Here is a 20,595-nt window from a genome sequence, read left to right as displayed (position 1 = left end):
TAATCCCAATAAGCCATGCCTTTGAGGGAGGAGTTCCCCACGTAGAGGAGGGATAAAAAAGTTTAGAGAATTCCAGGTAGAAGTATGGCATAAGAAAAACAACAGAAGTATATTGAAGAAACAGCTGGTATCCAGTATAAATAGAAAGCTAGGTGCATTATGACTAGGGCAAGAGATGAGGTTAGAAAAGTAAGGAAAGAGACCACGTGATCTACAAAGAAGCTTGTGTTTGATAGGTAAACAGTGTAGAGTCAAAAGGTTTTTGGAACAGAGGTTAACAGATCTTGCTCGGAAAGATAACAATAATAACTACAGATAAAAACAGGTGGCAGAGTAAACATTTGGTAGGTTGAGTCAAATGTCCAGATAAGAGAAGATGAAGGACTAGATTAGCAGCAGAGGAGAAGAAATAATAGGTCCAAAACACATTTGAGTCAGAACTGACAGAATTTAGTAACCACTTGATTCTGTGTGAAGAAGATGACTCTGAAGATGGATGAAGTTTCCACTCTGCCTCATCGTATGAATGACCACGTTTTTGGTTTTTTTTTTTTTTTTTTTTTTGAGACAGAGTCTTGCTCTGTTGCCTAGGCTAGAGTGCAGTGGCATGATCTCAGCTCACTGCAACCTCTGCCTCCTGGGTTCAAGCAATTCTTCTGCCTCAGCCTCCCAAGTAGCTGGGACTATAGGCGAGCACCACCACACCCAGCTATTTTTTTGTATTTTTAGTAGAGATGGGGTTTCACCATATTGGCCAGGTTGGTCTCGAACTCCTGACCTGGTGATCCGCCCACCTTGGCCTCCCAAAGTGCTGGGATTATAGGCCTGAGTCACTGTGCCCGGCCAAAAGACCACACTATTAACCACAGAAATGATGACATGACCTAAATGAAGACCTGGAAACCTAAGATTTTATCCTAAAAGCAATGAAAATTACATATGAAGGTTAATCTTATTAGAGAGGACTAAAATTACAGGAACGAAAAATAATTAGGAAGTTACTGCGATGTAAGTGTGAGCAGGTGAAAACCTGAATTAGCAGAACAGAATGTTAGCTCTGAAAGGGATCTAAGACAATCCTGTATAATCTCTTCACTTCAGTGATGAAGAAACTAGGCCAGCAGCTAGAGGCAGAGCTAAGACCAGCTCTTCCAATTCTTCATGACAGAGGGGTAATAAGATAGGAGAAAAGAAGGGACATCTATGATAGTCATTTTAAAGGAGGAACTGATGGGACCAAATGAACAGAAAAGATTAAGAAGGAGGGGTCAAAGATGAGTCTGACGTTTTGAGCTTGGCTGATACAAGGATGATGCCTCTGAGAACAAGGTTCATATCAGATCTCAGAAGATTCTGTAGCTTTAGAAATGATTCATTTACATAGAAAGAAACCCCAACCAAAAATGAAAATACCTCGGAAGTTCAAAAAGGAGATGTCCTAAAGATATTTATTTACTAAGGGTCTACAATAGTAGAGTTTCAGACTGAAAGGTTTGAGTCCATAAATGTGATGATATTGCCTAGAGGAAGTAGCACATAGACAAGAGACTTTTGAGTGCCCAGGAAAGAACTGGAGGGAGGAAGGAAGGGAAGGAAACAGTTCTGAAGATACTTCTCTTTTTCTTTTCTGAGACAGTCTTACTCTGTCACCCAGGCTGGAGTGCAGTGGCGCAATCTTGGCTTCACTGCAACCTCTGCTTCCTGGTTCAAGCAATTCTCCTGCCTCAGCCTCTGGAGTAGCTGGGATTACAGGCACATGACACCACGCCCAGCTAATTTCTGTATTTTTGGTAGAGACAGAGTTTCACTATGTTGGCCAGGCTGCTCTCGACTCCTGGCCTCAAGTGATCCACCCACCTTGAACTCCCAAAGTGCTCCGATTACAGGTATGAGCCACCACACCCAGCCCAATACTTCTCTTTCATATCCCTTAGAACAAGGTCCTCAACACTTGGCCCACAGATCACTACCATTCGGTGGCCTGTTAGGAACAGGGCTGAACAGCTGGAGGTGAGTGGTGGGCAAGCAAGCAAATCTTCATCTGTATTTACAGCTACTCTCCATCACACCCGTTACCACCTGAGCTCCGCCTCCTGTCAGATCAGCGGCAGAATTAGATTCTCATAGGAGTGCGAAACCTACTGTGAACTGCACGTGCAAGAGACAGATTGCGTGTTCCTTATGACAATCTAATGCCTGATGTTCTGTCACTGTCTCCCATCACCCCCAGAGGGGATCATCTAGTTGCAGGAAAACAAGCACAGGACTCCCACTGATTCTACATTATGGTGAGTTGTATTTCGTTATATACTACAGTGTAATAATAACACAAATAAAGTGCAAAATAAATGTTATGGACTTGAATCATCCCAAAACCATCCCTACCCTGCCGGGTCTGTGGAAAAACTGTCTTCCACGAAACCGGTCCCTGGTCCCAAAAAGGTTGGAGACCACTGCCATAGAAGACAAACAATTCTATGAAGTTTGCTTTTTTCTAAACCTTATGAGTCAAATTCAAATCATGAAATCATCAGAAATGCAGTATCTAAAATAAGACAGTATTACCAGTTTTTACAACTAGGTGTTACTTACAAGACATTCTTCAAACTATGTGATGTGCTACCATTGGTCAGATTAGAAAAAAAAAAAGACATTCTTCAAATCATGACATCTGGGCCAACTATTTTTTTCTTCAAGAACAATGATGACATAAATCAACGTTGTATCCCTTTCCTTTATTATGTGATGCTTTGGCTTAGCCAACTAGGAGGCTTCCACAACATGGAAAAATAATTTTAAAACACAATATGGAATAAAAATTCGAAATAACAAAAAAAACCAAAAAAGATCATCTTGTTTCATATGGGTATCATTCTGAATGATTCAGTATCATCATGAGCCCAATATTCAGCCAGCCTAGTAGTCATGATCCGTTATTTGGAAACAGTATTCTTTATTACATAATAACATATTTAAATGTTGTATAATGAAATTTTTCAAAAATAAATAAATAAATGGCAGTAATGCTGCATGTACCCATCACACAATTATCAACTCGTGGACAGCCTTATTTCTACTGCCTCCACTTTTCTTCATTATTTTGAAACAAATCCCAGACATCTTTCTCTTTCATTCACAAATAGTTCAATGTCATAACACTTTAATATCAGTAATTTTCCTAGTCTGAAAAACAGTCTTTTAAAGTAATTCTGAAACATTTAAAATCTTCCAACATAAGGTACTGCTATTATTTTGTATTCCTTTTATTAATGAATGATGTCAAATAATACTAGTACCCTCTTTATGCTTTTCTTTTCTGACAAAAATGTGCTTCAGAAATTATGCTTTCATCCACCAAATATTTCACCTATTCAATCTCTAAACATCACTAAAATATAGTACTATTCTTCTTTATTCAACTTAAGAATTCCCTCGCAACATGAAAATGTGACAACAGTTTATGTCTTTGCTTTCATTCCTTAGAAAGACTACCTTTATTTACTCTTTTTTGTTTGTGTATGGAGACAGGGTCTCACTATGTTGCCCAAGCTGGTCCCAAACTCTTGACCTCAAGCGATCCTCCTGCCTTGGCCTCCCAAAGTACTGGAATTACAAGTATGCGCTGCTGACCTAGCCTAGCCCTTTTTCTTACAAACTGATTGACTAGTTTATCTCGGTTTTTTTTTTTTTCTTCTTTTTAGATAGAGCTTCATACTGGCACCCAGGCTGGAAGGCAGTGGTACGACCTCAACTCACTGCAGCCTCGACATTCTGGGCTCCGATGATCCTTCCACCTCAGCCTCCCAGTTAGCTGGAATTACAGGCATGCTCCACCATTTTTGTAATTTTTTGTACTTTTTGAACAGACAGGGTTGTGCCATGTTGCCCAAGCTGGTCTTGAATTCCTGGGCTCAAGTAATCTGCCCACCTTGGCCTCTCAAAGTGCTTAGGATTACAGGCATGAGACAACACACCTATCTTTCTCTTAAAAATGATCTTCATTATATACTATTTCCTTCATTTAGAATTCCAAGTCAGATAAAAAGCTTTCAAAACAACTAGAATAATTTTTTCTTTTTTTTGAGACAAGGTCTCTCTCACCCAAATTGGAGTGCAGTGGTGCAATCATGGCTTGACCTACAGCCTTGACCTCCCAGACTCAAACAACCCTCTCACCTTAGCTTCTGAGTAGCTGAGACTATAGGTGTGCGCCGCCACACCTGGATAATTTTTTTTATTTTTTGTAGAGATGGGATCTCACTATGTTGCCCAGGCTGGTCTCGAACTCCTAGGCTCAAGAGATCCTCCTGCCTTGGCCTCCAAAAGTGCTGGGATTAGAGGGGTGAACCACCATGCTTGGCTTAGAATAATGTTTTCATTGATGAATTAATTGTATAATTTCTTTTCTTTAAGGTGTTCATATTTAGTTGACATTTCTATGCAACCATATCTTGATTGCAGAGTTTTAACGAAAAACAACAATTCACTGGACTGAATTTGCACATCAATATACTTCACCAGTGGCCCACTAACGCTTCAAATCTTATTAATTAGGATATGCTGATAATATTTCCCCAAGCTTTTTACTTTTTAGTCAACAACTACTTGAATTGTCAGTGCACTTCTAAAATCCCAAGTCCAACGTTGCACTGGTAAATATATTACTACATTTCATCAATATTTAATGCTTAATTTGTTTCTAAAATTGGCAAATCGGCAAAATCTTTTTTTTTCTTTTTCTTTTAAGACAGGGTCTTGCTCTGTCACCTAGGTCAGAGTGCAGTGGTGCAATCATGGCTCACTGCAGCCTCAACCTCCCAGGCTCAAGCAATCCTCTCGCCTCAGCCTCCCAAGTAGCTGGGACTACAGGCACACATCATCACACCCAGTTAATTATTTATTTTTTGTTTTTTAAGACAGGGTCTTGCTATGTTGCCCAGGTTGGTCTCAAACTCCTGGGCTCAAGTAATCCTCCCATCTCCGCCTCACAAAGTGTTGGGATTACAGGCGTGAGACATCACACCTGGCCTAAAAATGGCAAATTCTTATTGCTGGGAAATGAATTTTTTTAAAAATGTATCTGCAGTAATGCTTAATACTTCAGGCATTACTTTTAAGGCTTAGGCTTAAAACATTAATGATTAATAGACTGCAATCATTAGCAAATATTTAGTTAAACTAAATTTTTTTTTTTGAGATGGAGTCTCTATCACCAGGCTGAAGTGCAGTGGCTCGATCTCAGCTCACTGCAACCTCTGCCCCCTGGGTTCAAGTGATTCTCATGCCTCAGTCTCTCGAGTAGCTGGGATTACAGGCACGTGCCACCATGCCCAGCTAATTTTTTTGCAGTTTTAGTAGAGACAGGGTTTCACCATGTTGGTCAGGATGGTCTTGATCTCCTGACCTCGTGATCCACCCACCTCGGCTTCCCAAAGTGCTGGGATTATAGGCGTGAGCCACCCTGCCCAGCCTAAACTAAATTTTTTATAGAAAACACTATCTTACTTTGAGAATTCATGAATCTTAAGTCAGACTTACTTCCTACAGACAGTAATATAATAAGTGATGTGAGGCATTTATTTCAGAAATATTTTACTAAGCACACACTAGATTCCAGGATGTGTCAAGCACTGTGCTAGATTCCAGGAACAGGAGGAAGAAAGAGCTGATCCCTTGCCTTGTAAATCTTTTTTTTTTTTTTTTTTTTTTTTAAAGGGGGTCTTGCTATGTTGCCTGGGCTGCGGTGCAGTGGCTCTTCACAGGCATGATCATGGTACACTGTAGCCTTGAATTCCTGGGCTCAAGAGATCCTCCTGACTCAGTCTCTTGAGTAGCTGGGATGACAGGTACATGCTGCTGTGTCTGGCTTAAGGTAAGCAATTTCTGATTGTAATTTTACTTCATCTTCTGTACCTTTCCATCTGGTGCTAGGTTGGTAGCAGGCAATTAAGGGATGTTANTTTTTTTGAGATAAAGTTTCACTCTTGTTGCCCAGGCTGGAGTGCAGCGGCACGATCTCAACTCACTGCAACCTCCGCCTCTAAGTTCAAGCTATTCTGCTGCCTCAGCCTCCTAAGTAGCTGGGACTATAGGCATGCACCACCATGCTTAGCTAAGTTTTGTATTTTTAGTAGAGATTTAGGGGTTTCACTATGTTGGCCAGGCTGGTCTCAAACTCCTGACCTCAGGTGATCCGTCTGCCTCACCTCTCAAAGTGCTGGGATTATAGGCACGAGCCACCATACCTAGCCCCTTGTGAGTCTTTATACAGAGAGACACACAAGCAAAGGGTACAATCTCATAAGTGCTATAACAAAACCATGCAAAGAACATCAGATAATGAGTAAACAGAAGGGCTTGGTTCTGGTGAGGGGGATAGACAGGGACTGCTAGAAGGGCTTGGTTCTGGTGAAGGGGATAGACAGGGACTGCTATCAGGTAAATAATTTTCAAAGGAACATCTGAGTGGGTCTCAAGAGATAAGCAGGATTTCACTGAGCAAAAGAGGAAAGAACAGAGCCTTATAGGCACCAGAAATGTGTGGACAAAGTCCAAAGATTAAGATCCATGCTATATCCAAGCAATTAGCCAAAGACAAATACAGCTAGAATACAAGAGGTGAAAAAACACATGAAAAGAGCAAAACAGACAGAATCAGCATAGTTTTGTATGGTATGCTGAAAACTTGGCACTTTTCCTGTACTGTGGAAAGCCATCAGAGGTTTTCCAGCAAGAGAAACATGATCGAACAGGTATTCTCAGTAAGTAGATACTATCCAGGGTAGATCAGAAGATTTAAAGCCAGAGGCAGAGGGACCAATGTAGAAGTTTGAGGAGGGTGGATGAGGGCCAAAATTAGAGTAAATGTAGTCAGAATGGAGCGAATGGACTCAAGAGGCATTTGAGAGAAAAAAATATCTATTATGGCCAGATGCGGTGGCTCATGCCTGTAATCCCAACACTTTGGGAGACCAAGGCAGGTGGATCACTGAGATTAGAAGTTCAAGACCAGCCTGGGCCACATGGTGAAACTCTGTCTCTACTAAAAATACAAAATTAGTTGGGTGTGGCGCACACCTGTAATCCCAGTACTTTAGGAGACTGAAGCAGGCACATCACCTAAGGTTAGAGGTTCAAGACCAGCCTGGCCAACATACTGAAACCCCGTCTCTACTACAAATACAAAAATTAGCTGGGCATGGTGGCATACATCTGTAGTCTCCGCTACTCAGGAGGCTAAGGCAGGAGAATCACTTGAACTTGGGAGGCAGAGGTTGCAATGAGTTGAGATCACACCATTGTATTCCAGCCTGGGAGACAGAGCAAGACTCCGTCTCAAAAAAAGAAACAAAAAGACAGGGACAAAAATGAGCTGGGTGTAGTGGCTCACCCCTTGGTCCCAGCTACTCAGGAGGCCGAGGCAGGAAGATCACTTGAGTCAGGAAAGTGGAGGTTGCAGTGAGCCAAGATTGTGCCACTGCACTCCAGCCTGAGCAAGACCCTGTCTTAAAATTAAAAAAAAGTTATCTACTGTGGCCCAATATATTTAGGTACATTGTAGGCATTCAAGAAATATTTAATGAATATGTATGCATATGTGTGCACGTTTGTGTATATACGTGTATGTATATGTATATGTGTGTGTGTACATGTATACATATGTTTATTGGGCAGATAGCCAAAAGAACAGCTGAAGGTGACTGAGGTTTCTAGCCAAAGTGTTGTCTCAGTGAAATTAAGGCCATTTATAAAAAAGAAAGAATAATACTGACAATGGGCTAGTTTGGAAGCAGAGAATAAATTCATTTTGGACGTGTTGGTTTTGAAGTAGCAACTGAAGAGGCAGTAGAATATGAACGAAAGAAAGTAACAGAACTGGAGTTCAGAAAAGAGAACATCTCCATAGAGGTGACTGTTAAAACCACAAAAGCAACTGTGATCACAAAGGGAAAGAACACAGAACCCAAGGGCTAAAGATGGTGGTCAGTGCAACCAAACCTCTTTCACATGATGGCACCCACATAATGCTATTATTTCTACCCTGGACACCAGGGTAGAAACAGACAGACAGAACTACTCATGGGCAAAGAGAAAAGGACCCATGGGCTTCCACTGCCCTAAACCCACTGGTTGTCATATAATTCAGAGGATTAATTAACAAGACCCACAACCCATTCACAGCACCCATACCACAGGAGCCCTTCTTCAGTAAACACCATCCTACAAAAGGCTGAAGAAAGGTAAACTATTAAAATTCCCTGATAGTAAGCAAATCTGGATGTGGGATACTCTAAGAAAACTGGGTTGACTCCCCTCCCCTTAGAAAAGGAGCACCATAAAAAAGGATAACTTAGATTAAAAGAGACTCAAAGCATATAACAATCAAATACTATGCATAAAATACTTGACTAAATTGTGGTTCAAATAAAAATAGCTATAAAAGTTTACTTGTGGGACACCTGGGGAAATTTAAATATGAACCAGAATTTATATAGTATTATTATGATATGGCTAATTTTATTTTTTAATTTTTATTAACTGTCAAATATAGGATAATGGTATGGTAATACAAGCAAATGTTCTTATTCTTAGGAGATATAGGTTCAAGTATTTGGGGTTGACATGTAATGACAACTGCAAATTAATTTCAGATTGTTCAAATACATCAAAAACCATTCATATATACATAGAGAGATAAAGCACTTACAGAAAGATAATAACAACTGAATCTAGGCATTCAAGGCCGCTGAATGTAGGAGTTCACTGTTCTAAAGTAAACTTTTCTGCTTTTACAAACCTTTTCTTAATAAAAAAATTGAAGAGAGAAATAACTAATAAGCAGCAGTTAGAGTTAAAGAAAAGGCCAAGTGTGGTGGCTCACATCTGTAATCCCAGCACTTTAGGAGGCCAAGGTGGGAGAATTGCTTGAGGCCAGGAGTTCTGAGACCAGTCTGGGCAATGTGGCAAGACCCCATCTCTAAAAAAGTTTTAAAATTGGCTGCGCATGGTGGTGCTCGCCTGTGGGCTCAGCTACCCAGGACGTTGAGGTGGGGGACGACTTGAGCCCAAGAGGTTGAGGCTGCAGTGAGTCATGTTTGTGCTACCACACTCCAGCCCGAGCTACAGAGCAAGACCCTGTCCCCCACCTCCCCGCAACACAAAGGAGTTAAAGAGAAAAACAATGAAAAACAATAAGAAAAGGGTGTACAGAAGCAAAGAAACAAGCATTAAAGGGTAGGTGGGCAAAAGTGTCAAATGTAGAAGCAAGGTCAAATAGGAGAGGACGGAAAAGAGCTCATCGAATTTAACAGTTAATGACATTTGTGAGAGCATCACTAGCAGAGCAAGTGCTTTGTTTAATACTCTCTCAAGATCTTACCATACTTTATTATAATTACTTAGAACTGATTCATTTCCCTTACCCCATCCCCAAATGAGGAAGGAGACTATCTTGCTCATTTCTGTATATTCTCTAGGAGTTAACTAAGTATTTTGCAAACAGTAGGAATTAAACATGTTACCAAAATAAACTTGTTCATTAGTCTTGGTCATTTTAAAAAATATTTTCACTGTAATAAGAAAATCCAGAAAACTGTCTTTTAATGATACTCCAAGGATAAAATATATATATTCTGAAAATAAAATTAAAATGACAGTGATGATCAAATATCAGTATTTTACTGTAAAAGTAATTATATGTAGAAATTCACCTAAAAGCAAGTATCTCCCTCTGGAGGGAAGGAGAAAAATATAAATATTTTGCCATTCTTAAATCCCACACTGTCAGATTCGATAGAGCTAGATCATCAGATTAGACAGTACTGAATCAACAATCTGCTCCCCTTAGGTGCATTTTAAGATTTAAGTCTTCATGAAATCATCTCAGATATAAATATCAATGAAAACTAAATACTCAAAAAAAAATGATAAAATGAGGGGTCAGGTGTAATGGCTCATGCCTGTAATCCTAGCACTTAGGGAGGCCATGGCAGAAGGATCACTTGAGCCAACCAGGAGTTTGAGACCAGCCTGGTCAACGTAGCAAGACCCTGTCTCTACAAAAACTAAAAAAATATTTTAAAAATTAACCAGGCATAGTAGCACATGCCTGTAGTCCCAGCTACTCAGGAGGCTGCAGCAGTAGGATCACTTGAGCCTGGGAGTTCAAAGTTGCAGTGAGCTATGATCATACCACTGCACTCTAGCCCAGGAGTTCAAGGCCAACCTGGGCATTATAGCAAAGCCCATCTCTAAAAAATAAATAAGTAAGTAAAATACTAACACTGGAAATAATTTTATGTCCTTCTTTATGCTTATCTATACTTTCCTGATTTTTCTATAATGAATATTAACTACTTGTATAATAATCATTTTCTTTTACAAGTTTCCATATAAATTGACCTGAATTTGTCTGTATGAAAGCTCAGGTTAATTTGACCTCATTAAATGATCCAATTCATAGAAATGCCAACCCAAGACCAAATTCTAGTCACTAAAAGCTGAAAACAAGAAGTTAGGAAAAGAAAGCTGCTGCCAAAGCAGAATAAACACCAACAATAATGAACCAATCAACTGGGAACTTATGGAAGGCAACAGCATTTTTCCATTTATCATTAAATCAACCTTAAAACAAAAAGTAATACTGTCCAATACAACACATTTACAATAAGATTTATAGTAATAGTTACACTTATATGGTACTTACTATATGGCAGGGACCGATTGAAAGCCTCAACTAGGCCAGGCGCGGTGCATCACACTTGTAATCTCAGCACTTTGGGAGGCTGAGGCAGGCAGATCACTTGAGTCCAGAAATTCAAGACTAGCCTGGCCAACATAGCAAAAGCCCCTCTCTACTAAAAATACAAAAATTAGCCAGGCATGGTGGCACGTGCCTATAGTCCCAGCTACTCAGGAAGCTGAGGCACAAGAATCACTTGAACCTGAGAGGTGGAAGGTGGAGTTTGCAGAGAGCCAAGATTGTGCTACTGCATTCCAGCCTGGGCCACAGAGCAAGGCTCTGTCTCAAAAAAAAAAAAAGCCTCAATAGATTAACTCTTTTAGGCTGGGCACAGTGGCTCACACCTGTTAATTCCAAAACTTTGGGAGGCTGAGGCGGGAGGATTACTTGAGCCCAAGAGTTCAAGACTAGCCTGGGCAACATAGTGAGACCCTGTCACTACAAAAAAATACAAAAATGAGTTGGGCATGGTGGCACTTGCCTGTAGTCCCAGTGACTCGGGAGGCTGAGGTGGGAGAATAGCTTGAACTAAAAGGTCAAGACTGCAGTGAGCCACGATCACATCACTGCACTCCAGCCTGGGCAACAGGGCGAGACCTCTTCTCAAAGCAAACAAAACTTCTAATTCCTACAACATGTTATGAAGCAGGTACTATTAACCATCCTCATTATACAGATGAGGACACTGAAAGCAAGTAGATTAAGTAACTCACTCTATATCACAAAGCTCATTAAGTGGCAGATCCACAATTCACACTTAAATAGTCTGGCTACAGAGTCTGTGCTTTAACTGCTATAGTGATTATTTCCCCTCTCAGAAGGGGAATATGCCAATCCAGTCTCACAGGCAAGACAGCACGATACATCTGAAGTTCAGTAAGGCTGGTTTCAAGTAGGGGAAAGCAAGTTAAAGCTGGAGAAGCAAGAAGGGCCAGATGAAGCAGAACAAGTAGGAACACAGGTAAGTATTTTAAGCAATCTGGGTTGGTGCTTTCATTTGTTTTTTGATAAGGGGGTTCTCATTTTGTTGCTCAAGCTGATCTCGAATATCTTCGCTCAAGTCATCCTCCTGCCTCAGCCTCCAGAGTAGCAGGGACCACAGATACATGCCACCCTGCCCAGCACACAATCTGTGTTTTTTGTAGTCTGAAGGTGTGACGATAGCACAGGCAACTAGTTAAGAGGCCTTTGCAATAATTTAAATGAGAGGTGGCTATCGTCTAAATTAGGATAGTAGCAGAGGGAATAAAAAGAAGTGGATGGATCTCACAGGTAATCAGGAAACAGTGTCAACAGAACATGTGGTGAAGAAACAAGAGAAAGAACTGCACGAACTTGATTCCCAGTGTCCAGCTCAGGCAATGGGTGATGGTGGTACCATTCACTGAGTTCAGAAGAGCAGATTGGGCAAGTTTTAAATAAGTTGAAGTTGAGAAGACTGTGGTATTGTCTAAACCAAGAAGTCCAAAAGGCGTCTGGACACACGTATGGTTTACAAAGGAGATGTGGACTAGAGACAGAGATGTGAAAGTATTTAGAAATTGAAGTTGTGAGACTAGGAAAAGACAGAACCCTGAAAAACATCATTTAAGGATGTTTTTCATTTAAATTTCATTTAAGGATGGATGCTCAGTGGTTTACCAATTATTTTACTTTACTTTTGTCTTTCCAACTAACTGCCAAGTTCATTGAAAGCAATGATGCCTCCTACAAGCCTCTGTAACTCTGCAGCTTTTCACATATTAATGGGTATTTGTAAGGTACTTAACCAACTGAGATATGGGGAAGGGATAAATAAAATACACTTGACACTAGGAGAATCCTTTTCTTAGGATTCCTCTGATCTTCCATTTTCCCCCCTGGCCTTTGCTCCCTCAATTACTGCTGCCCTGACTGTGCTAATCCAATGGAAAAAGATGAATTTGGGGACTGATAACTCAGGAGTTATGCAAAAGTTCTGTGATCTACTTTCTCATACACTGTTGGGAACAAGCCCCCCAAAATCTGGCCATAAACTGACCCCAAAACTGGCCATAAACAAAATCTCTGCAGCACTATGACATGTTCATGATGGCCAAACACCTGTCCCACCCAGAGCAGAAAACTGCTTAAAGGCATTCTTAAGCCACAAACAACAGCATGAGTGATCTGTGCCTTAAGGACATGCCCCTGCTGCAGTTAACTAGCCCAACCTATTCCTTTAATTCGGCCTATCCCTTCATTTCCCATAAGGGATACTTTTAGTTAATTTAACATCTGTAGAAACAATGCTAATGACTGGCTTGTTGTTAATAAACACATAGGTAAATCTCTGCTTGGGGCTCTCAGCTCTGAAGGTTGTGAGACCCCCGATTTACCACTTCACACCTCTATATTTCTGTGTGTGTGTCTTTAATTCCTCTAGCACCACTGGGTTAGGGTCTCCCCAACCGAGCTGATCTCGGCAAATGGCGTCCATCATGGGGGCTTAAATCCAGGTCGAAGGGTCGCCGGAGCGACGGATGGAGAACATGGAACTAGCTGGAGGACACCCAAGTACTCTTAAAGCAATCCCCATGGTGAGTAAGAAGGGGAGCTCAGAAGTGTCAGGGTAACAATGGGACAAGTGTGGGCTGTGGTTCATTCCACCTTGGAACTTTTCCACACTGATGAGGAGGAGGAAGGAGAGTGTAATGAAGTAACAGAAGAGGTTACAGACCAGGTTTATTTGCCAGCTAAAGCTAAAGCAGCAAAGGAGGGAGAAGTTCATCCCTACCCTTCTGCACCCCTCATTATTATTTTGAAGAAAAAGACCCTCCAGATCTTTCTTTTCCAGAGGACACTGGGCGAAAAGTAGTTGCCCCACTGACTGTTCGAGCAGCACCTCAAGCGACTGCTGTTATTTCTATTCAGGCAGGAATTCAGCAAGCTAGACGAGAGGGTGATTTAGAAGCTTGGCAGTTCCCTGTTAGAATACACGCCCCAGATCAACAGGGAAATATTATAGCAACATTTGAGCCTTTTCCTTTTAAATTACTCAAAGAATTTAAACAAGCTATAAATCAGTATGGACCAGGTTCTCCTTTTGTAACAGGATTGTTAAAGAATATTGCTGTTTCCAGTCAGATGATTCCTTCTGACTGGGACGCTCTTCCTCAAGCTTGTCTAACTCCTGCTCAGTTCTTACAATTTAAAACTTAGTGGGCAGATGAAGCTCCCATTCAGGCTGCTCGCAATGCCCAGGCCCAACCTCAAATTAATATAACTGCAGACCAACTTTTGGGGGCTGGCGGCTGGGCTGGTTTAGATGCACAAGTGGTCATGCAGGATGATGCCATAGAACCGCTTAAAGGAGTGTGCATTAGAGCTTGGGAAAAAATCGCTTCAAGTGGAGAACAATACCCTTCCTTTAGTGCTGTAAAGCAGGGACCCAAAGAACCATACATTGATTTTATAGCTCGGTTACAGGAGTCTCTTAAAAAGATGATTGTAGATTTGGCTGCTCAGGATATAGTGTTGCAGTTATTAGCTTTTGACAATGCTAATCCCGATTGCCAGGCTGCTCTGTGACCTATCTGAGGGAAAGCACATTTAGTTGATTATATCAAGGCTTGTGATGGTATTGGAGGTAATCTGCATAAAACTACTCTGCTAGCACAGGCAATGGTAGGACTGAGAATGGATAAAGAAAATACTCCGTTTCCTAGAGCTTGTTTTAACCGTGGGAAGCATGGTCATACTAAAAAAGAATGTAGAAAAAAATCAGCGAGTCAGGCTGCCAGATAGGGGAAAAAAGAAAACTACTGAGCCTGAAATAGGTCCAAAATGTAAAAAAGAAAAACATTGGGCTAATCAGTGTCACTCTAAGTTTGATAAAGATGGGAACCCAATTTCAGGACACGCCATGAGGGTCTCGTCCCAGGCCCCATTCTAAACCGGGGCATTTCCAGCTCAGGTCATTCCCTCACTCCTGTACAATGTCTGTCCCCCACCATAGCCGATAGTGCCGCAGTAGATTTATGCTGCATAAAAGCTGTGAGCCTTTGGCCTGGGGAACCCCCATAAAAGATACCAATAGGAGTCTGTGGACCCTTGCCAGCGGGGACAATAGGATTACTTTTAGGAAGGTCTACTTTAAGTTTAAAAGGGGTACAAATACAGACAGGAGTCATTGATTCAGATTACAATAGGGAAATTCAAATTGTTATATCGACTTCTGTTCCCTGGAAAGCAGAGCCAGGAGAGTACATAGCACAGCTCCTGATTGTGCTATATGTGGGAATGGGAAAAAGTGAAATTAAATGAACAGGAGGATTTGGAAGCACAAATAAACAAGGAAAAGCAGCTTATTGGGTATATCAAATTACGGATAAATGTCCTACCTGTGAAATAACTATTCAGGGAAAGAAATTTAAAGGTTTGGTAGATACAGGAGTGGACATTTCAGTCATTTCTCTACAGCACTGGCCATCTGTGTGGCCAATTCAACCTGCTCAATTTAACATAGTTGGAGTTGGTAAAGCCCCTGAAGTATATCAAAGTAGCTATATTTTGCATTGTGAGGGGGCCCAATGGACAACCTGGGACTATCCAACCAATTATAACTTCTGTACCTATAAATTTATAGGGAAGAGATTGATTACAACAATGGGAAGCACAAGTTCTAATTCCAGAACAATTATACAGCCCTCAAAGTCAATATATGATGCATGAAATGGGGTATGTCCCTGGTATGGGACTAGAAAAAAATTTGCAAGCTTTGAAAGCACTGCTTCAAACAGAAAGACAGAGTTCCCACCAAAGATCAGGAAATAATTTTTGATGGCGGCCATTGTTAAGCCTCCAGAACCTACACCTTTAAAATGACAGATCAGCCAATTTGGACAGAACAATGGCCGCTAAGTAAAGAGAAACTGGAGGCTTTAGAGAAATTAGTGACTGAACAATTAGAAAATGGGCACATAGCTCCAACATTTTCCCTTGGAATTCTCCAGTTTTCCTAATTAAGAAAAAACTAGGTAAATGGAGAATGTTAACTGACTTAAGAGCCATCAATTCAGTTATACAACCTATGGGAGCATTACAGCCAGGATTGCCTTCTCCTGGTATAATTCCAAAACATTGGCCTTTAATAGTCATAGATTTAAAAGACTGTTTCTTTACTATTCCCTTAGCTGAGCAAGACTGAATGGTTTGCATTTATAATTCCTGTGGTAAACAACCTGCAGCCTGCTAAGCGTTTTCACTGTTTCACAGATGGGTCTAGTAATGGTAAAGCTTCTTATTCTGGATTGAAAACTAAAGTTTTCCAGACGCCCTATACTTCAGCTCAAAAAGCGGAGCTTGCAGCGGTAAATGAGGTATTGACTGCTTTTGATATGCCTATTAATGTGATTTCTGATTCTTCATACGTGGTTCATTCCGCACAGTTAATTGAAAATGCTCAGTTACGATTTCATACAGATAAACAACTGATGACTTTATTTAACCAACTGCAAACAGCAGTTAGGAGTAGAATGCATTCTTTTTACATCACTCACATTAGGGCTCATACACCTCTTCCAGGACCTTTGACTGAAGGGAATCAAATGGCTGATCACCTAGTTGCTAATGCAATATCTAATGCTAGATATTCACAATTTAACCCATGTTAATGCCTCTGGTCTCCAATGCAGATACGACATTACCTGGAAAGAAGTTAAAGCTATTATCCAGTGATGCCCAACTTGCCAAATGGTACATTCCTCATCAAGTTAATCCTCGAGGATTGGAACCTAACTCTCTTTGGCAAATGGATGTCACACATATTCCCTCATTTGGGAGACTAGCTTACGTACATGTATGTGTGGACATCTTTTCTCACTTTGTCTGGGCTACATGCCAATCAGGCGAGTCTTCTGCCTGTGTTAAACGTCACCTTTTGCAATGTTTTGCGGTGATGGGCATTCCAGCTTCTATTAAAACAGATAATGCCCCAGACTATGCTAGCCAAGCTCTAGCTACATTTTTCTCTATGTGGAAATATTAAACACATTACTGGTATCCCATACAATTCTCAAGGACAAGCCATAGTGGAAAGAATGAATCTCTCCATAAAACAGCAGTTGCAAAAGCAGAAAGGGGGAGAGAGAGAATATGGAATACCACAGATACAACTGAATCTAGCATTATTAACTTTAAATTTTTTGAGCCTGCCCAAAGGCCAGATGTTATCAGCAGCTGAACAGTATCTACAGAAACCAGCTGCAAAGACAGAAGCAGAACAACTGGTTTGGTGGAGAGATCCGATAACAAAAAGTTAGGAAATAGGTAAAATAATAACTTGGGGTAGAGGTTATGCTTGTGTTTCTCCAGGACTGAATCAACAGTCGATTTGGATACCATCAAGACACCTGAAACCTTGTCATGAGCCAGATGCCAAGTAAGAGATTCCGGGAGGATTCCAAGGATTCCCACTTGCAGCCATGTTGAGACTGACACTGAGGAGGACTCCAACTGTCACAAGCAACACCCGTTGAACACAGCCACCCACCTGGGGACAGATCAAGAAGCTGTCACAGATGGCGGAAGAAAACCTGAGGAAAGTGGGACAACCAGTCACAACAAGTAATTTAATGGTAGCTATGATAGCAGTTATCACCATTGCTGTGAGTATTCCTTCAACAAAGGCTGACACAGAAAACAATTATACTTACGGGGCATATTTATCAGTCTCGGTTGGCAATAATGCCTGGATGTAATCACTCCATGACTCAGTTACATACGCTTTCTGATCTCAGTATTTACCATAATAAATTTGTTCCTATAATTGAGGCATACAGCCCTCAAAAACCTACTTGTAAACAAAACTGAACCTGGCCAGAAAAAAATGAACATACTTGTTTAAGAAGATTGCACTGCAGAATAGGAAGAGGTGCTGCACAACGATTCCTATGGAATCATTATTAACTGGTCCCCTAAGGGGATGTTTAGCTTAAATTGCACCTCTCAGTCCGTGTGCCACAGCCACACTATGTTCAGATGATCTGAACGAAATGGTAAGATGGTAGAAATGATAAGAAGTGCGGCAAGAGTTCCTGTTATCTGGAACCATGGTGGTATAGTGGCACCTCAACCTCAAATGATATGGCCTGCTGTAGGGGCTAAACACAAGGATTTGTGGAAACTATTAATAGCTCTTAATAAGATCAAAATTTGGGAAAGAATAAAAAAGCATCTATAAGGACACTCTAAAACTTGTCTTTGAATATTGCAAAATTAGAGAACAAATATTTAAAGCATCCCAGGCACACCTGACCTTAATGCCAGGAACTGGGGTGCTTGAAGGAGCTGCAGACAAATTAGCAGCTAGTAACCTGTTAAAATGGATAAAAACACTTGGAAGCTCTGTAATTTCAATAATGATTGTGCTTTTAATCTGTGTTATTTGTCTTTGTATAGTTTGCAGATGTGGATCCTGACTCTTGCAAGAAGTAGCTCACCATGACAAAGCTGCCTTTGCTTTTATTGATTTGTTAATCAAAGAAGGGGGACATGTTGGGAACAAACCCCCCAAAATCTGGCCATAAACTGACCCCCAAACTGGCCATAAACAAAATATCTGCAGCACTATGACATGTTCATGACGGCCATAATGCCCACGCTGCAAGGTGGTGGGTTTACTGGAATGAGGGCAAGGAATACCTGGCCCAACCAGGGCAGAAAACTGCTTAAAGGCATTCTTAAGCTACAAACAACAGCATGAGCGATCTGTGCCTTAAGGACATGCTCCCGCTGCAGTTAACTAACCCAACCTATTCCTTTAATTGGGCCCATCCCTTCGTTTCTCATAAAGGATACTTTTAGTTAATTTAATATCTGTAGAAACAATGCTAATGACTGGCTTGCTGTTAATAAACATGTAGGTAAATCTCTGTTCGGGGCTCTCAGCTCTGAAGGCTGTGAGACCCCTGATTTCCCACTTCACACCTCTATATTTCTGTGTGTGTGTCTTTAATTACTCTAGCGCCACTGGGTTAGGGTGTCCCCGACCAAGGTGGTCTTGGCAATACCCAATACCCCATAAGCAAATTAGGGAAAAATTATTTTGTTTAAGAGAAAAATGGAGAAGGGTCCTTATTTAAAATAAAAGACAAAATTTGTTCTAGTGTATTTTATTGCTATAGTAGAAATTTGTATATTGTCAACCACAAAATATTCACTGTTTTTGGCCCTCAGTCTTCTCACTGACTGATCTCCTGGATCTCTCTTTCCTCCTATTCTTCTTATCAGATAAGATTAAGCTTTCCAGAAATTTTGTGAACACCCAAGCCTGAGATCAAAGCTCTCTTCTCTGCATTCACCAAGCATGTGTATGCACTATACAAGTAGCATTCATCATATACCACTTCGTATGGTAGCTTTTCCATAGTGTGTGATATAAATAACTTGGGCTATGGACTCATATACCTCATATACCTATCCCATGAAGTCACACAGTGAATAGGTTACTTATACCCTCATATTATCAGTTTTTGCATCTGTAAATTAAGAATATTTACCTTATTCAACAGCTTTGAAGATAAATGAGATAAAGGAGAATACATAAAGTACCTAGCACAGTGTCTAGCACCTATTATAGGCTCATTAAACGTCAATTCCTCCAACAAAATTGTAAACCTTTTAGGGACTATGGAAAAAGTTCACACATAGACATTTCAATTAGAATACTTAGGAAGAGATACAGAAGTATGAGTTTCTGGCAAATACATATCAGTAAAAACGGAACACAGCACTTGAAATTAACATTTCTTATATGAATAATAAGTTTCCAGAGAGGATGTATCATTATCATGTGTATCTTTTTAGCCAATGTAATACCTTGGAGCTAACAATCAAATATTTGACAAATTGATTAACTGATTAGATGACTGATTTCACTGGCTATCTGCCTTTTCAAATAAGACAGAGGTTTACAGTAAGAGTTGAGAATTAGGTTTTACATTCAACAAATAGTTATGTGCACTGTGGTACATATTGGGCACTACAAAGCTTGCAACAATATGCTGAGGTATAGTCTTTGCCCTCCAGAAGTTCAGAGTAGAGAAACTAAAGAAAATAGAAGGTATTATATATTAAAACTGCCTGAATCCCATCATCTAAAATACTTTTATGACCATCCATTTAATCCCATTTTCTCATGAAAGTTAAGGCAAAGTGAAGGAATGCAGGGGAGGAGCATGGAGTCCTCCTACGATCTGATATAAGCAGTACCTGACGTTTTTTATACTACCAAATAGGATAATCTATTGAGATTATTATAACTCATGGAGAGAAATTAAATGGTTCCCCCTAACATCAGGAACAAAGCAAAGATGTCTGCTCTCACCACTCTTATTTTATTTCTGAGATGGAGTTTCGCTCCTGTTGCCCAGGCTGGAGTGCAATGGCGCAATCTCAGCTTACTGCAACCTCCACCTCCAGAATTCAAGCGATTCTCCTGCCTCAGTCTCCCAAGTAGCTGGGATTACAGGCATGAGACACTGCACCCAACTAATTTTGTATTTTTAGTAGAGAAGGGGTTTCTCCATGTTGGTCAGGCTGGTCTCAAACTCCCAATCTCAGGTGATCCGTCCACCTCAGCCTCCCAAAGTGCTGGGATTACAGGCATAAGCCGCCATGCCCAGGCTGCTCTCACTGCTCTTAATCAACATAGACTGCAAGTCTTAGCTAATATAAGACAAGAAAAGGAAGTAAGAGGTATACAGATTGGAAAGGAAAAAATAAAACTTTGTTCACAGATGACATAATTGTCTGTGAAGAAAATCCCAAAGAATCAACAAAAAAAGACTCCTGGAACTAATAAACAATTTTTTTTTTTTTTTTTTTTTTTTTTG

At 40.6% G+C, this 20,595-nt stretch overlaps 1 protein-coding gene across 4 annotated transcripts in view; it reads right to left on the bottom strand.

Annotated features, from left to right (window-relative positions):
- CDK19 (cyclin dependent kinase 19) overlaps positions 1-20,595 on the bottom strand; it is a 214,681-nt gene that overhangs the window by 143,597 nt on the left and 50,489 nt on the right. The window contains exon 1 of one of the 4 annotated variants that reach the window (XM_017889656.1): positions 17,253-17,287. The exons of the other annotated variants lie outside the window; for them this stretch is intronic. The gene's annotated coding sequence lies outside the window, so the exon portion shown is untranslated. Of the gene's footprint in view, positions 1-17,252; positions 17,288-20,595 lie in introns of those variants that run through there. 4 annotated transcript variants of the gene reach the window in all.

This window comes from Rhinopithecus bieti, unplaced genomic scaffold (genome assembly GCF_001698545.2).
Source record: "Rhinopithecus bieti isolate Rb0 unplaced genomic scaffold, ASM169854v2 scaffold_18548, whole genome shotgun sequence".
Classification (NCBI taxonomy): Eukaryota; Metazoa; Chordata; class Mammalia; order Primates; family Cercopithecidae; genus Rhinopithecus; species Rhinopithecus bieti.
Note: the sequence above shows the minus strand (reverse complement) of the source record. Positions and strands in the feature narration are given on the sequence as shown.